Here is a 15,919-nt window from a genome sequence, read left to right as displayed (position 1 = left end):
TCATCCCCTGGAGACTGTCTCCCCGTTTTTGTGTCTGCTCCGTTGGAGTAGTCACCCCCGACGTACCCGCAAATACTTGAGCCTCAGTCTGGGTAGACTTTGGCACCACCGTCTTAGCTGGCACGCCTTCGGTCGACTCGACCTTGCCCGAGTCCGCGAATCCTTGGGCCTCAGTCTGGGTAGACCTCGACTCCACCGATTTCACGGGTTTACACTTGGCCGTCCTGACCGCCCTCTCCAGCTTGGCGTCCAGCATCGACTTTCGAAGTTTCTGCAAGCTCCTCTTGAGGTCCTTGCTGATATTATGCTTCGATGACGCAAAGTCGATGATGGCGTCCAGCTGTTCCGTCGCCACCTCGAAGGCCGAAAGCCCATCGCGTTTGCGGTTCATCGCCTTCACAAGCCATGGGCCGTCAATAACCCCTTCCGGCGTTTTTATAGCCGAGAGGAAGGTTGAGTGACCCACGCTGGCGCTGCGCACTGAGCTGCCGACTATTGCCTCTGGCCTCCTAGGCGGAGACCTGAACAACCCACCTCTTGCGAAGGGGTTGTCGCCTACACTACTACCACTAATTGAAGAATTGACTTGGTTTTCCATTTTGGTCCCACGAGTTGCTCGGGAAAAGAGGTCCACCACGCCAGAGCCCAGCATAACGCGGTAAGGGACAATTACTGTGGAGGGTGCCCAGGTACCCCACAGGCTCCGTTAAAGGCCTAGCTTATTATTTCACCCCCCTGGCCATGCATCCCCTCGGCACGGGTCGCTTGACGCCTTGGGATTAGGGGTTAGGGACGATGGTCCCGGTCTAACTCGCAGTGGCCATGGGGAGGGGTCGTCAAGCCCTTGGACAAAGTCCCTGCTGCCCCATGTATGTATGTATGTATGTCTGTGTGTATGTGCGTGTGTGTATGTATATGCGCAAAATAAAACTCACTCATGTTTAAGGAACTTATCCTGAACTGATTTGCTTGGGACTATGGGATTTCAAAATTTTTCGCCATAACACGATTTTCATAAAAAAAAAACACGCTAAGATAATTTCCCCCAAACTTCTCTAGTATGTATACCAAATGCACGAGAAAGGCACAACTACAGCTAGGTGGACCAAAAAGGGCTTTTTGTTTGCCTGCTGTGGATATGACACCCGAAGTAGGTGTGATCTGAATTAACCACATCTTGAACTCGAAATGTATTCACGAAAAGAGGTGAGCAAACAATCGTCATATTCTGCTTCAAGCACCCAAAAAGCTGTCTTGTTTCCCAAGCTTTACGAACAACGTTACGCCAGTGTCGAGATATAAAATTGTTATCTTGATTGTTGAAAATTAAGCAATCCAATCTGTACTATAAGCAGTCTAAAATGTTGAAAACGTTGTTTGCTAGATATGTCTTAACAGGACTTATATAATGGGAACGTTCAAATCGAACCCTGCCCCTCCGGTATGGGGCAAAAAGAAGCATTTCATCCCGAGTAGACAAAAATAGCTCAATAATATCAAATGTTGATAAGACAACAAAATGAGATATGGACATGATTGATATAAGAGATAAAAGATCAGACGACAATATCAATATTGTGCACTAAAATATCATGAGGAGATCAAGTTATGCTATTTGTAAGAAGTGATCAATATCATGTGCCATTAGTTTGTTCTTATCCATAGCATATCTTGATATTTAAATGATATTTCGGTGTAAATTTTTGATATTGGTGCCTGTTCTTTTATCTCTTATATCAATCAAGTCCATATCATGTTTTGTTATTCTGTTCATGGCTTCTGTCCGGGATACGATAGTCGACTTGAAGTTGAATTGCGGAAGCTCGAATTCACTGCATCTTGTTTTCAATTGTTTGAAAATTACAATTGCTAAGCTTCCATTATTTTTTATACTAAGAAAAATTGTGGGTAAAACAGTGAAAAATTATTATTCGTCATTTGTTTTGTTTTTTGTTTGAGGATTTAGTGTTTATTGAAGTACAAAAATGTCAAGCAATTTAATAGGAATGTGAATGATTAATAGGCCCTGTGATGAGAATGAGTGGTGCTAAATTGTTCTTCCTCGCATCGCCCCATTTACTTTATCAAATTGACTACATTTGAACATGACGAAAATGTGAAACCGAAATCTAATTTATTTTCCCGTATTGTTATTCCCTTTCCCTGAATAATGAGAAACGTGCTCTTCTCTTCGCCCTGAACAAAGGTCCAAAATTTAGGCATCACCCTTGCCATCCGAATCCAATTCATGAAAGGTAATCCTGCACAAACTAGCAGATCTGAAACATAAGCTCAATCAGCCAAACCACGAGTAAGCAATTTCTCATCCTATCACATTTCTTTTCTTTATTTCCGCAAGTGACAAGTCAACCGGAATCTTCGAGATTGAAGAACAAGAATTATAACTTTGTGAAAGCGAAAGCGTAGCTGCCATCCAAAAAGTATACACATGCTATACTTCCACAGCAACGCCCTTTCGCAACCTCCAATCGATTTGAGCTACAGGGCTTTGATTTGTGCTGTAGCTCCGCTCTTTTTTTTCGAGACACGTTATCAACTTAAAGATTTGACAGCTAAGAATAGAACGCACACACGTTGACGAACGTTTATTGGAATCTAAGAAATTGGAACATGCTCGAACGAAATCCTTTACATCTTTTTCAGAACAAATGGAATATAACATAACGTTTTACTTTCGGAAAAGGTTCACTCAAAAGAGGTATGTTACCGCTATTCTTCAGCCCAGTAACTAACTTATCAATTATACATTTACGAACAAATTCGAAACGAACACTATTCAAATGCCTTAGAACCGCTGTGCGTCGCGTGGATTACTAAATACATGTTCCGTTTGTTTGGTAGCCGACAGGCAACTCCGGATGTCTGTCATGCAAATATTGGCGCTAAAATATGGGCAATCATCGTGTATGGGGGTATGCCATCCCCCCATTCATTAGCGCAAAGTGAGATGCTTACTGCTGTGCAATGAAGTGTAAAATGTTAAAAGCCTTTAGCTGAGAACTGGAAAAGGAAGAAAAAATATTCGTGATTCCGCGAAAGTGCGAAACCAGTTTCCGACGGTGCGATTATGACACATCGATGAGCATAAAGGTGGGCGCGAGCATAAAGGTTAAATAATTGGCAAATATTCCGGTGCGTATCAGCTGAGCAGCAACACCAACCAACTGTCAACGGCCAGTGAAGTGTATCGCCTGAACCGAGTGTGGGGATCTGTTGTTGCGTCAAATTGATAAATGTGAAAGTGAATTTTACAACAACTGCACAGCAATACTCGAGTGAAAGGATTTAACGATATTTTGAATTGGATCAAGGTTGGATAGCGTGTTTCGGGAAGAACGATGTGAGTATCAATTTGAAACACTTTATTCGTTTTGTAGCCGGTAATGACTGCTAGTTCGTCAGACATCGTACATGGACAGATTACTTGACACGGTGAAATGTTTTAAAAATGTATGTATTGCGTGACTTTTTTATTTGGCTGGATTATTTCTCTCATTGTCAGTTTTTTATCGATCGAATTTCCCAATAAATTTATTATACCTACAAAGAATGTTTGTGTAAAACTTATATAGAGTCAAAAGGTGCACAAAGCCCCGCCAATGAATAAAACAAGCAACAGACGGGTTAAGTTTGCTCAATACAATGGTCGTAAAAGTAAATGTATAATGTACCATTTAACAGACAGATCTCCAGACTTTGTTAAGTGAAATTGACCTGTCTCAACCTTTTTCTCTCACGTCACGCCTTTTGTATGAGGCATTTAGTGTTCATAATGGGTTTCGTGACCAGCATGAATAAAATAAGAGATAAATAGAGTGAAACAAAAAACATTGAGCTGTCAAAACGGAAACCTATCGAGCTGCACGCACAACAGCAGAAAACTACTTTTTCTTGATTACTTACTTCTGTAGGATAAATATAGAAAACGTAAAAAAATGAAAATAAGAATAGTTATTGATCTCCGTAAGGTGTTTCTCAAAACCAACGATTTAAAAAAAAACCCAAGCTATCATTTGGAACAGCTGAATTAACATTACTTTTGGAACGAAAATGATGTTTTGAATATCAAATTTGGGGGTCAAACGCAAAGGGGTATAAGTGACAAAAAGTTAGTTTTGAAAAAAAAAAAATGGGGTTTAAAGTTAGTCAATATTTTTTCTTTCCTGCAAATCGTATGGAAGTTCAAAAAATAAATAATTTTCTGTGAAATTTCTCATTTTTTGCAAACAACGTACAAACTACATCAATATATTTAACTGGAACCTCAAAATTCTGCCCGAATTTTCCAGGCGTGTATGCATTTTTTCAGAAGTAATGAATTCGAAGGCCGATTTATTTTGGTTCCTCTTCATTTGACCAAAATTTAGCATAAACCTATATTAATACCCCTAGCGGCGATTATGCCTTTCTAGTGCCCAATAAAATGAAATAAGTAAAGCGCATAATAACTGTCGCAAAAGCACCTTGGAAAGACAGATCCCATCATTTCCATGGATTCTTGTTTATTTGCATTTATTACTATACATTTACGCTCCAAACGAAAAAAATCGATTAAATTAATTGAACCACTTGTTTTTTGTTACTGCATGTGCGTAGGAATGAGGAGAATAAAGTTGTTTGATCAATCTGCTTCACCTTATATTGCAATTCGAGGGTGACAGGAACAGTACTGCAATTTTTCATTTTCAATGAGAGATGTCACACGATGTTTACATATTTCTCGGGTACTTATTCAAAAGGACGTATGTGATTTTGTAAACAAAGATTCAAACGTTTATTTGTTCAATCTGATAGCACTCCCACGCAAACCATCACTACAGACAGGTAGCGGAAGCCTTCGGCTACCTGTTGGTGGTGTTGGATTGCGTGGGAGTGTCATCAGATTGGACAAATCGACGTTTGAATCTTTGTTTACAAAATCACATACGTCCTTTTGAATAAGTACCCGAGATTTGCCCTTTTCAATCTTTATAGAGACTTATCACCACTATCAACTCGGTGGATTAAAGGAATATTATTAATTTATCGACTTATCATTATTCTTTCAATATATCTATTAGAATAATTTAGAAATTCTAATTTGAAAACAAAGCACAACATCCTTTTATGACTGCTTTTCATGCGAAATTGATCAAAGAACCCACGATACTTTCATTTGGTCGCCCGAGATAGAAAAAACGAATCACGACCTTTTGCAGTACTGGACAGGAACCTTCGCATAATTAACATTAACTATTTATTTCAAACATGGTTGAGTAGGGGAGACTGGGGAGACTTGATCCCCTTTTCTGATTTCCGATGTATCACAGCCAAAAATAAATAAACACACACGATTTCCACACAGACTCTCTAAATATAGCATTAAACTTTACTGATGTATGACACTCCTTAAATTCTTATTGTCATTGATACACAATATTTGATCCCTCTCCAAGAACTTGCTTTGCTAAAATTAGAAAGGTGCCCCCAGATTTTTTAAATATTTTTCCTTCAAAATACGCGGAATTTTCGAATTGTACGTACTTCCCTAATAAAAAATCCCAAAAGAATTACAATAGAAATTATTGTGACAGTACGCTGAAATGAATGGTAATTACATTAAACTCTATTGTGGATCACAATAGATTAACATTAAAGACTATTGTTTTCCACCATTAAGCCTATTGTAAATGGCAGTTTTACAATAGAAAATAGGGGTTGTTATGTATCTTTACAATAAAAAAATCGATTTTTTCTCGAACAAATTTTTGCCATTACAATTGAATTTATTGTAATTCTATTGCCAACATTTTACTGGCAATAGAATTAATTGTCGTATTTTGGAATAACAATACGGCACTTTAATTGGTATGATATAAAAACAATAGAATTTAATGCTCATTAATAAAATGTATTGTATTTTTATGATATTTTATTGCAACTCTATTGTATTTTTTATCCGGGTTATACATGAACGATTTTTGTTATTGCATTCGACAGCACATGGAATTTTAAAAGGAGAATTGATCACCTTTCTTTTGGGGCCCTCCTTAGCCGTACGGTAAGATGCGCGGCTACAAAGCAAGACCATGCTGAGGGTTCGATTCCCGGTGCCGGTCTAGGCAATTTTTGGTTTAGAAATTGTCTCGACTTCCCTGGGCATAAAAGTATCTTCGTGTTAGCCTCATGATATACAATGCAAAAAATGGTAATAGGCTTAGAAACCTCGCAGTCAATAACTGAGGAAGTGCTTAATGAACACTAAGCTGCGAGGCGGCTCACATTGGAACAACTCAGAAAAAAGACGGTCAAAACCTCATTGTGGTGTTTAATACAGATTTAGATCCATGATTTGTTCATAGAATGTGTTCAAAAAGCTGCCCGACAAAATCTAGAGCGTGAAATCCACTATTATGTTTTAATGCAATACCCGAGCAAAAAAAAAATTCTAAAATTTATTTTTGTTCGGGTTTTTGACAATGTTTTAAAATATTGTGTTTTGAGAAATTTTGCTAAAGATACTGTATGTTTTCTTCCTAATTTTAAAGGTTGAATTGTTGTTTTTCGATACTGCTGTCCAAAACTCATATAAAATCGATTTTCAATATTTTTAAAATAAATATACAACATATCAACACATTTATATCACAAAATTAAAAATTGCACTAATATACGATCTTTTTCAGATAATATGGTCTTTCTGATTGGAATTTCAGTCAAATAGAACGGTTTTATTGAAAAAATAGGCTATTTTCTTGATTAAATATTAGCCTTATAAGCACATTTTGGCAGCTAGATTTCCGTTATTCTGAAAGCTGAGTTTGTATAAAAGAAGCCAGTGGCTAAAGCTCAGTTGGGTCTGATGAGGCTCACTGATTTTTATTCCAATTTTTATAGTGTAGTTTTCGATAAATATTTCTCTTTCTCATCATATACACATTTCATTGGCTTTATTGTGGATCTATTTATTATTTCTATAAGTAGGGTGAGCGTACCGGTTGCTGATAATTCAGTGCCTAATATGCCCAACTTTTGAAAACATTGTTTTCAAACAAAATCGATTGGTTTCAGAAGAAAATTTGGCTAAATAATAAGTGTATCTTTATGAGAGCTAAAACATCGCCAAAACTTCTAAAATATTTTTAATAAATGCTCGAATATGGAGATATGGCCAAAAATCGGTACTGTACCCGTATAATACCTTATTGGTTAAGATACTTGCACCTTACCGTTAATCGATAATGCGGAAATAACTGCTTAATAATCAATTAAAGGCAAATTAAATTGAAACAAGAAAATCAGTATGCTTATATTTTACTTACTTATCATGTTTGAGCGCATATTTCTATCTTCCATATCTTCAGGGGAGGAGAATGCTATTTGTGAGCGGGAGCTATAACATTTTTAGTACTATTTTAAGTACAAACTGGATACAGGTGAAACAAAACCTTTTTTTTTTTGAAAATAGCACTTAAGAATTGGAACAAAAATCAATGAGCCTAATCAGACCCAACTGAGCTTTAGCCACTGGCTTCTTCTATATAAAATTAGCTTTCTGAATAACGTAAGTCTAGCTGCCAAAATGTGCCAATAAGGGTTACATTTTTTCATGAAATTTACCTATTTTTCCGAAAAATGTTTTCCATTTGATAGAAATGTCAATAAAAAAAGGCCATATTATCTTCAGATTAGCGTATGTCAGTGCTATTCAATGTTTTGTGATACAAAACGAGTCAAAACGTTGTATATTTAGTTTCGAAATATTGAAAATCGATTTTTATAATAATTTAAGACTGCAATATCGAAAAACAACGATTCAATACTTAAAATTAAGTGAAAAACATACAGTATCTTCAGTAAAATTTCTCAAAATACAATATTCTAAAACATTGTCAAAAACCCGAACAAAAAAAAATGCGGATTTTTTTTTGCTCTGGTGTCGCATTGAACCATAATAGTGGATTTCACGGTCTAGATTTTGTCGGGCAGCTTTTTGAACACATTCTGTGAACAAATCATGGATCTAAATCTGTATTAAACGCCACAATGAGGTTTTGACCGTCTTTTTTCTGAGTTGTTCCAATGTGCGGCTCTGTCCCAGTGTGGGGATGTAATGCCAATAAGAAGAAGAAGAATGATCACCTTTCTGGATATCTACGCAATAAATATTTTTCCTGCCAACCCTTCATCAAATCTTTCAACTCTACACAAAATTAGAAGCCTGAGAACAAATCTATATTTTTTTGAATTTTTTCACCAAATTTTTGTATGGGTGACTAATGGGGGATCAGTGCATATTGAGGCAATAACTTCAAATCCAAATATCCCAAAACTTTGATGGAATGTTGACATTTTGATCAGTACAGATCATTAAGCATGTATATGGCTCTGTGCTGTGAAAAACGAAATCATTTGGTCATTGTTATGAAAAGTTGCTCAAATTTTGCAAAAATCTTTAGGAAGGTCAAAACATACAAACCGCCCTGCAGAATAAATAAGGTTGTCAATCCAAAAAATAACTCACCACATAAAGGTCATTTGTCTAGAGGATCTATACTAAAAAATACGCTAGAACAAAACTACTTTAGTTTTCGATAAAACAGGGAGTGATCAAGTCTCCCTGGGGATCAAGTCTGCCCACCATCCCCTAAACTTCTACATGAAAACTCATTCGATGTTGATAGATATGACAATTGTTCGGGTACTGTTTAGGTAAAAGTTCTCAGATTGTTATTTTCAGCCAATATTACGTCAGTATACTCGCATTTTATACACTAACGTCCTATTTGAGCATAGTTTGAGATCAAAAAGTTAACTTGTTTCGATGTTGTAAAATCGCCGATCTTGATAACTCAGGTTGATAGCGTTTTGATCGTTTAATCGTTTAAAACTTTAAAACCTATAACAGAAAAACCTAACTGTGACGTCAGATCGAAAACTCATGTTGGTTCTCGATAGCAAAACAAGTAAACAGTTTGATATCATTCAATTTCGAAATCTACAGCACTGATTAAACCTTTTGTTACCGACAAAAAAAAACACATTTGCGATACAAACAGGGTACCCGGGTACCCACGAACTTAAAATGATCTTAACACACCACCAACTTTGACTATTTTGGTTGCTACAGATTCAAGAACTTACCCACTATTCGATACATGCTACATAGAACCGATTCGGATTACCTGGTTACCGAAACTCCTTTGGGCCAAGTCCCAAAGTTTGTATAAATTGAAGTTATATCTTCTATATATCTTCTATATACATCTTCTTCTTCTTCTTCTTCTATATACATAAAAATGAATTTCTGTCTGTCTGACCCTTATAGACTTTGAAACTACTGAACCGATCGGCGTGAAAATTTGTATGCAGAGGTTTTTGGGGCCGGGGAAGGTTCTTATAATGGTTTGAGACCCCTCCCCTCTTTGGAAAGGGGGGCTCCCATACAAATGAATCAGCAATTTCAGCATAACTCGAGAACTAATCAGACAATAAATCAATTTTAGACGAAACAAAGTTCGTCGGGTCTGCTAGTATATAATAATTATAAATTGAATTTTCGGGTGATAAAAAAGGGGAATGTAGCAAAATCTTTTTTTTATCTACATGGAACACATGTTTCCGGAACAATTCTAAGACTTTTGATGCCCATATTGCCAGGGTTTCTTCTAAATGAGTTTGTGGCCACTATATAGCCCACGGGATCCTACTCCGGGATGTCTTCTCCGAGATCAAATGATCAGGTGGTCCTAATACGTTGTGAAGTCATAACCCTCGAATTATCTACGAAACTGGTTATTCAGGATACAAGAAATCATCTTTTGGTTTCTATAACATCATTATTTTATTTATTCAGACTAAGGCCGAAGTGGCCTGTGCGGTACGTAAGAGTCTTCTCCATTCGGCTCGGTCCATGGCAACACGTCGCCAGCCACGCAGTCTACGGAGGGTCCGCAAGTCATCTTCCACCTGATCGACCCACCTTGCCCGCTGCGCACCTCGCCTTCTTGTGCCCGTCGGATCGTTGTCGAGAACCATTTTCACCGGGTTATTGTCCGACATTCTGGCTACGTGCCCGGCCCACCGCAGTCGTCCGATTTTCGCGGTGTGAACGATGGATGGTTCTCCTTCTATAACATCATATTATCCATTTTTGAGACATGGTCTAGCAAATCCGGAATTCCGGTAACCAGGTTATCCGAATCGGTTCTATGTGGCAAGGATCGGATAGAGGACGAATTTCTGGATCCATAGCGGAATCGTCCAAATCGGTTGAAAACTAATGAAGTCATACCAAGAGCGTGGGAACCCGGGTACCCTGTCGGTACGTTACAGGGTGAAAATACTCAGAAGCCCCTACCCAAGACCCCCCCCCCTTTCCAGGATTTTCATTTTGAAATCACCCAATCCTAAATTTTGCCGAGTTTGAAAAAAGTTTCACTTCAGGTACCCGGGTACCCTGTCGGTAACATGAGGGATAACAAACTTTGAAAACATTTTTTTTTGTCTTTATTTGAGAGGTTTGCAAAACAAATTATGATTTCAGACAGTACAGCCAAAATCATTTCATCATTTAGCTTGCTTGCCACCGTCTTCCACAGCTTTCACACTTCGCACGATGAACAATGGCCTTATCTGCCGTAATCTGGAAAAGTGACGTACGCGCCATTTTACAACATACATGTTTTCCATTTTTCTGTTAAAGAGTACGATTAGTACTACTCGTTAACACCATTTTTGGAAAATGGCGTATACGTCACTTTGCCAGATTACGGCAGTTATTGAAGATGTTTATGTACATAATGAATAGACAAATGTTGTTGCAGTATACTTGTACATTAGGGTGGCTCAACTTGGTATGGAAAAAACTTGATTCAAATTTTTTGATGGCCGTAGGTCCATTCAGTACACTCAGAAATATATCAAACCTGTAGTAACATACAAACAAATCATTTTGCATATTTTCAAACACATAAGACAAGTTTGTACAGTCCCATTTAATTCCACCTCTTAATTGTACCTTGACAGATACCTATTTCGACCTCAACAGTAAGGTCAATTAAGTGGTGGAATTAAATCGGACTGTACAAACTCGTCTTATGACAAGTGAAGACATTCCACTAAAAAGCTCAAAATAATTTTCTTACCATATTATCATATTTTATATTAAGCTAGAGTAAAAAAGTAACCTATGCAAGATTAAATCGTTACACGGCGAGGATACGGAGGTTATACTAATCAAGTATAAACTGCACGTAAACGATCGTGGGGTCAACCAGGAGAAACGCAGTTAGCATAGATTTTCCTCAGAGTGTAGGTGGCCGGAAATATTTTCACGTACGTTCTGCAATATTTTACACTGACTTCTGAGTTCTGAGATGTTTGCCACTCTTCCTCGGCAATATTAAGAATGAATGGGACATTAAATCATCTGCCGGTTGATTTCAGTTGTGTGTCCGTACCCCAGTGTAGTAGATAAATGAAGGTCAAATAATCTGTTCCTTCGATAGCACCCAGACCCATTACCAATTCTCCGCCTACTTCTTCTCCTATAAGGTGATTATACAACGAAGCCACATATCTTGGAAGCCACGTGCCTTTTTCTAGTAATTTTCCAAGAGCACAAATTGAGAAAACCATAACATGCAAAGGGGTGAAACAAATTGTAAATCATTTGCTTAATTCTGCTGAACAATCGACTTCAATTTCACCACTGCACAAGCATTGTTAAAAGGGATTTGGGCTTTTGGAAATGGGAGTAGAAAAGCATGTGGTGAATTTGAAATTCACCACTGGATTATTTGTATAACAACCTTAATGACTCTACATTCCAGCTGGAACTTGGCCTGCTTTACAACTTATTATTCTATTAGCATTTCTTCAGTTATTCATTGCAAGCTTTTCCATACCCGTCATTGCATCTTGTTTGGCAAGCACAATAAATACACTATGCCCAGGCTGTCGAGAATGTTTCCCCACCCGAAAACATCCTAGATCGGATCGAGAATCGAACTCGCCATCTCTCGGATTCAGTTGGTAGATCTAACTGCTCAAAGCTAGAAACAAATTAAAGTCAATGTTTAGTATCTAATAAAACCTCAAAACTAAAGTGAAAATAAAAAAAAACAAATACCCTAAAAACAATGAATATTCCAAATATATTTCAAATAAGAAATGTTTCAAATTCTAGATCTTGTGACCGTACGGTTGTCTGAGCGTATTGTGTAGTAAGGTTACGGATGGTACTCCAAACACAGGGTCAAAAACCAAAGATAGAAACTATATTTTACGAAGAGAGAGATCGACTAGAAGATATTTCTGGAATTTTTTGGCTTTCTCAGTCTTATGTATCCAAAACGATGTGTTTTGTTTTGCCCGACGTTTCGGCCTTTTATTTTGGTCTTGTTCAAGAGTGAACTAAAAAGGACATGAACATGGAAAAGTGCATAACATGATACATAAAACATATTAAATAAAATATGACCTACACTGTCTACCGTTTTTCATTTTTAGTTTGCCGTTTTTCAATGCTTTCAATGCTCCAATTAATATCTGTTTTCTACCGTGGTGTGGTTTCCTGATATCTCTCTGCGAGAGAAAGTCGTTTTTATGATGTGCAAGTGCAATATATCTGCATAGGTTATATTGAGACCTTCCACATCAGTGCGGTAATTGACTGTGTTAGATGTGTTTTGAATGTGACACATTTCAAGTATTGGTAGGGCTGTTGCTCGCAAAATACGATCTATTATTTGTGTGTTGTCTAGGTTGAATTTGTGTTGGCTGTTCAACATATGTTGGGTGAGAGCAGTTTTAGCGTGTGCGATGTTTTCTGGAATGTTGGTGATCTTGTTTACATCGGATTTATCCAGAGCCTAAAATATTCATCTTCATGAAGCAACTTCGGTCCGAATTTTGACAAACATCGCATGAATATTCAAAACATAGAATGACATAGTCAGACGACTACTCCACGAACTCATTCATTCGACTGTCACTGAATGTGTTTACTATGTGCAGAAAAAACATAATTATCATTGTTTATGTTGATGTTTACCGCTGAAAGTGCCTCGCGGATGAAAATCGGATTCAGTCCTGTGTGATAAATCACTTTACTCATTTGAAACTTGTTCAGATTTCAAATAATTTATCAATTTGTAAAATGTGCATAAATATTCAATGACTAATATTCAACTGAATATTGACTGTCCAGAGCCGACTATGAATGTGTCGGAAGTGAACTGACAAATGAAGAAAAATGGACTTCACTAAAAATTTTCGATTATTTTAAACTCTGGATTTATCACCACTGATACGTTTTTTAAGCTGGTTGGTGGTCATACCATATAAACCTGTTCACAATAGTTCACAGGATCTTTTACTGGTTTTAGCAAGGATTTTGTTGTTTTGGAGTTTCTTTTTTTTTTTCATTTTTTCTTTTTTAAATTACGAGAAGCCCTCCCTACATGAAAAACGGCATACTAAAAACGAAAAACGGCAGACAGTGTAGGTTATATTTTAATATATTTTATGTATCATGTTATGCACTTTTCCATGTTCATGTCCTTTTTAGTTCACCCTTGAAAAATGGCAAAATAAAAGGCCGAAACGGCGGGCAAAACAAAACACATCGTTTTGAATACATAAGACTGAGAAAACCAAAAAATTCCAGAACTATATTTTACTCAGTCGATTATTTACGATGCAGTTAAGCACAAAGATGTAATTACGGCTTTACTGGGTTGTGCCGAGGCGCAATAGCCTTTCGGGAAAACCTTCCGATACACTATGTTGTGTATTATGAGATGAGGGTTCGATTCCGTCATAAAAGTCATAAAAAATCTTCGATAAGCGAAACTTGTTCAATATTTTTTATTCATTTTTTTTTTCATTTGGTAGGCATTTTGTGTTGCTTAACCGCTACTGTGCCGTGATCAACTGTGGTGTTCTGCTGCCAGATTCCATACAAAATATATTTTCAGATGTTCCATTATCCATTGTTGTTGCCATTGCTGGTCCATCTCACGGTGAGACCAAAGTGTCCATTTGTCCGTGTCGTGAATCCAATCGTGGCTGCATTGTTCGGTTGCCATTCCGGGTACGTTGGAGGAATGTCTCCGAGAAGAACAATTTGTCAGTCGCCATCAGGCAGTCGTAACAGTAAGGGCGTTCCCTAGTACGCCACCGTATAGGCTGCACATCCAGCGACTGACGAGGGTTTGGTGGAGGGGCTGGGAATCGAAGCCATAACCATTCGCTTGTAAAGTGAACGTGTAGCCAACTCCGGTACCGGACCCCTTTTCAAACGAGTTTAATCTACTAAGTCCGTCGTCTGTTGTCTTATGTAAGTGTTCAGTAGGGTGCCAATGGAATGTATGGGAAAAATTTGACCATCGTATTTCAAAAACGGGTACTCAAAAGTTTCATCTCCTCGAAAAAAGCCCCTATGCAAAATTTCAGCTCAATCGGACTTCGTTAAGTGTTTGACCAAAGAAAAAAGTTCCAAAAAATTTTTAAGTTCCAAGAAGTCAATTTTTTTTTCGAGTTAACACCAGATCTCGACGTTTCATGTATTTCTAAGACATCTGGTACCCTTCCCCCCCCCCTTGGGAAATTTTCGTGTTTCAAAATAGTCAAACTTTGACCGCTTTGGTCAAACACTTGACGAAGTCCGATTGAGCTGAAATTTAGCATAGGGACCTTTTTCGAGGAGATGAAACTTTTGAGCACTACCCGTTTTAAAAAATTCGAAAAGTGATTTTCATTGGCACAAAGAAGATCTCCAAATATTTTTATTCCTTAGATCATACACATCCTCAATGCTCATCCTGCGTTATCTAGACCCTCCAGGTTATTCAAATGCTTCACATTCCAAAGATTTCTGCGTTATTCAGGGACTTACGGAAATTGTCTGGATTCTTAAAATAATTCGAACCTTCATCCTCTTAGTTCAGCAGACCCACTAGACTACCCAACATCTCTAATTTTCTAAGCAATCCTACGAATTCCACAGATTCTCCAAGCTGTACGGATTCATCATGGAATGCGGGACATCTTTATTGTCTTTATTGTTGTTGCATCAACAGGCTACATTTGTCCCCAATGATGTAGAGTATTTGAAAAAAAAGATGGTACAAGGGATTATACAAAAAAGGTATAAAACATTTAAACAAGCATAGTCATTATCTTCGTCCGTTTATGTCTGCGAAGAACGATGAAAATCTTCGGCGTAACTTGCTCCGTGTGGCGTGGAAATCAAAGAGTGATACGACTCTGTTGAAGACACGCTATAGGCCACATATAGCTCCATGCATGCCATAATTTGTACGACGAAAGGGCAGCCTCAACATATGGCTGTTACGGACTATGCGTGGCTGGACGTTCAGGTCTATTTGTTCCAACATAGCTCCACAGTCGATCTATCCCTGCAGGGTATCGGCGATCATAATGGCTTTGTCGACATCTCTCCTTGAGCGAAGTAGCGAAGTAGGTAGTCTACGAAGCGGTAATCGAAGGAAAAGGCGTTGAACAGATTCAATTCTCTCCGCACCGTTGTTGTGAGACGGACTCCAGACAACAGAACAGTACTCTAGAGGCGAGCGCACCAGGGAGCAATAGAGAGCTATATGTCGGTGAAATTCTTCGCAACTCTGAAGATGAATCCCACAGTTCTGGATGCTTTGTCGACGATGAATGAGATGTGTTGCTAGAATACTAGTTGTGAGTCTAGGATCACGCCGAGGTCCTTCACATAGCTCACTCGCTCTATTTCTGTACCAAGAAGGCTGTAGTTGCAAACGATGGGCTGTTTTTTTTTCGTGAAAACGTTATGACAGAACACTTGGCCGGGTTTACCACCATTCTGTTTAGAGAGCACCAATCCACGAAGCGATCTAGTTGACGTTGAAAGAGCTGACAA

The 15,919-nt window shown here is 38.0% G+C and overlaps 1 protein-coding gene across 1 annotated transcript in view; it reads left to right on the top strand.

Moving 5' to 3' along the window:
* The window catches only part of LOC134225100 (atrial natriuretic peptide receptor 1), a 187,217-nt gene that overhangs the window by 11,970 nt on the left and 159,328 nt on the right, over positions 1-15,919 (top strand). The window contains exon 2 of the mRNA XM_062704883.1: positions 2,863-3,361. The gene's annotated coding sequence lies outside the window, so the exon portion shown is untranslated. The remainder of the gene's footprint in view (positions 1-2,862; positions 3,362-15,919) is intronic.

This window comes from Armigeres subalbatus, chromosome 3 (genome assembly GCF_024139115.2).
Source record: "Armigeres subalbatus isolate Guangzhou_Male chromosome 3, GZ_Asu_2, whole genome shotgun sequence".
NCBI lineage: Eukaryota > Metazoa > Arthropoda > Insecta > Diptera > Culicidae > Armigeres > Armigeres subalbatus.
Note: the sequence above shows the minus strand (reverse complement) of the source record. Positions and strands in the feature narration are given on the sequence as shown.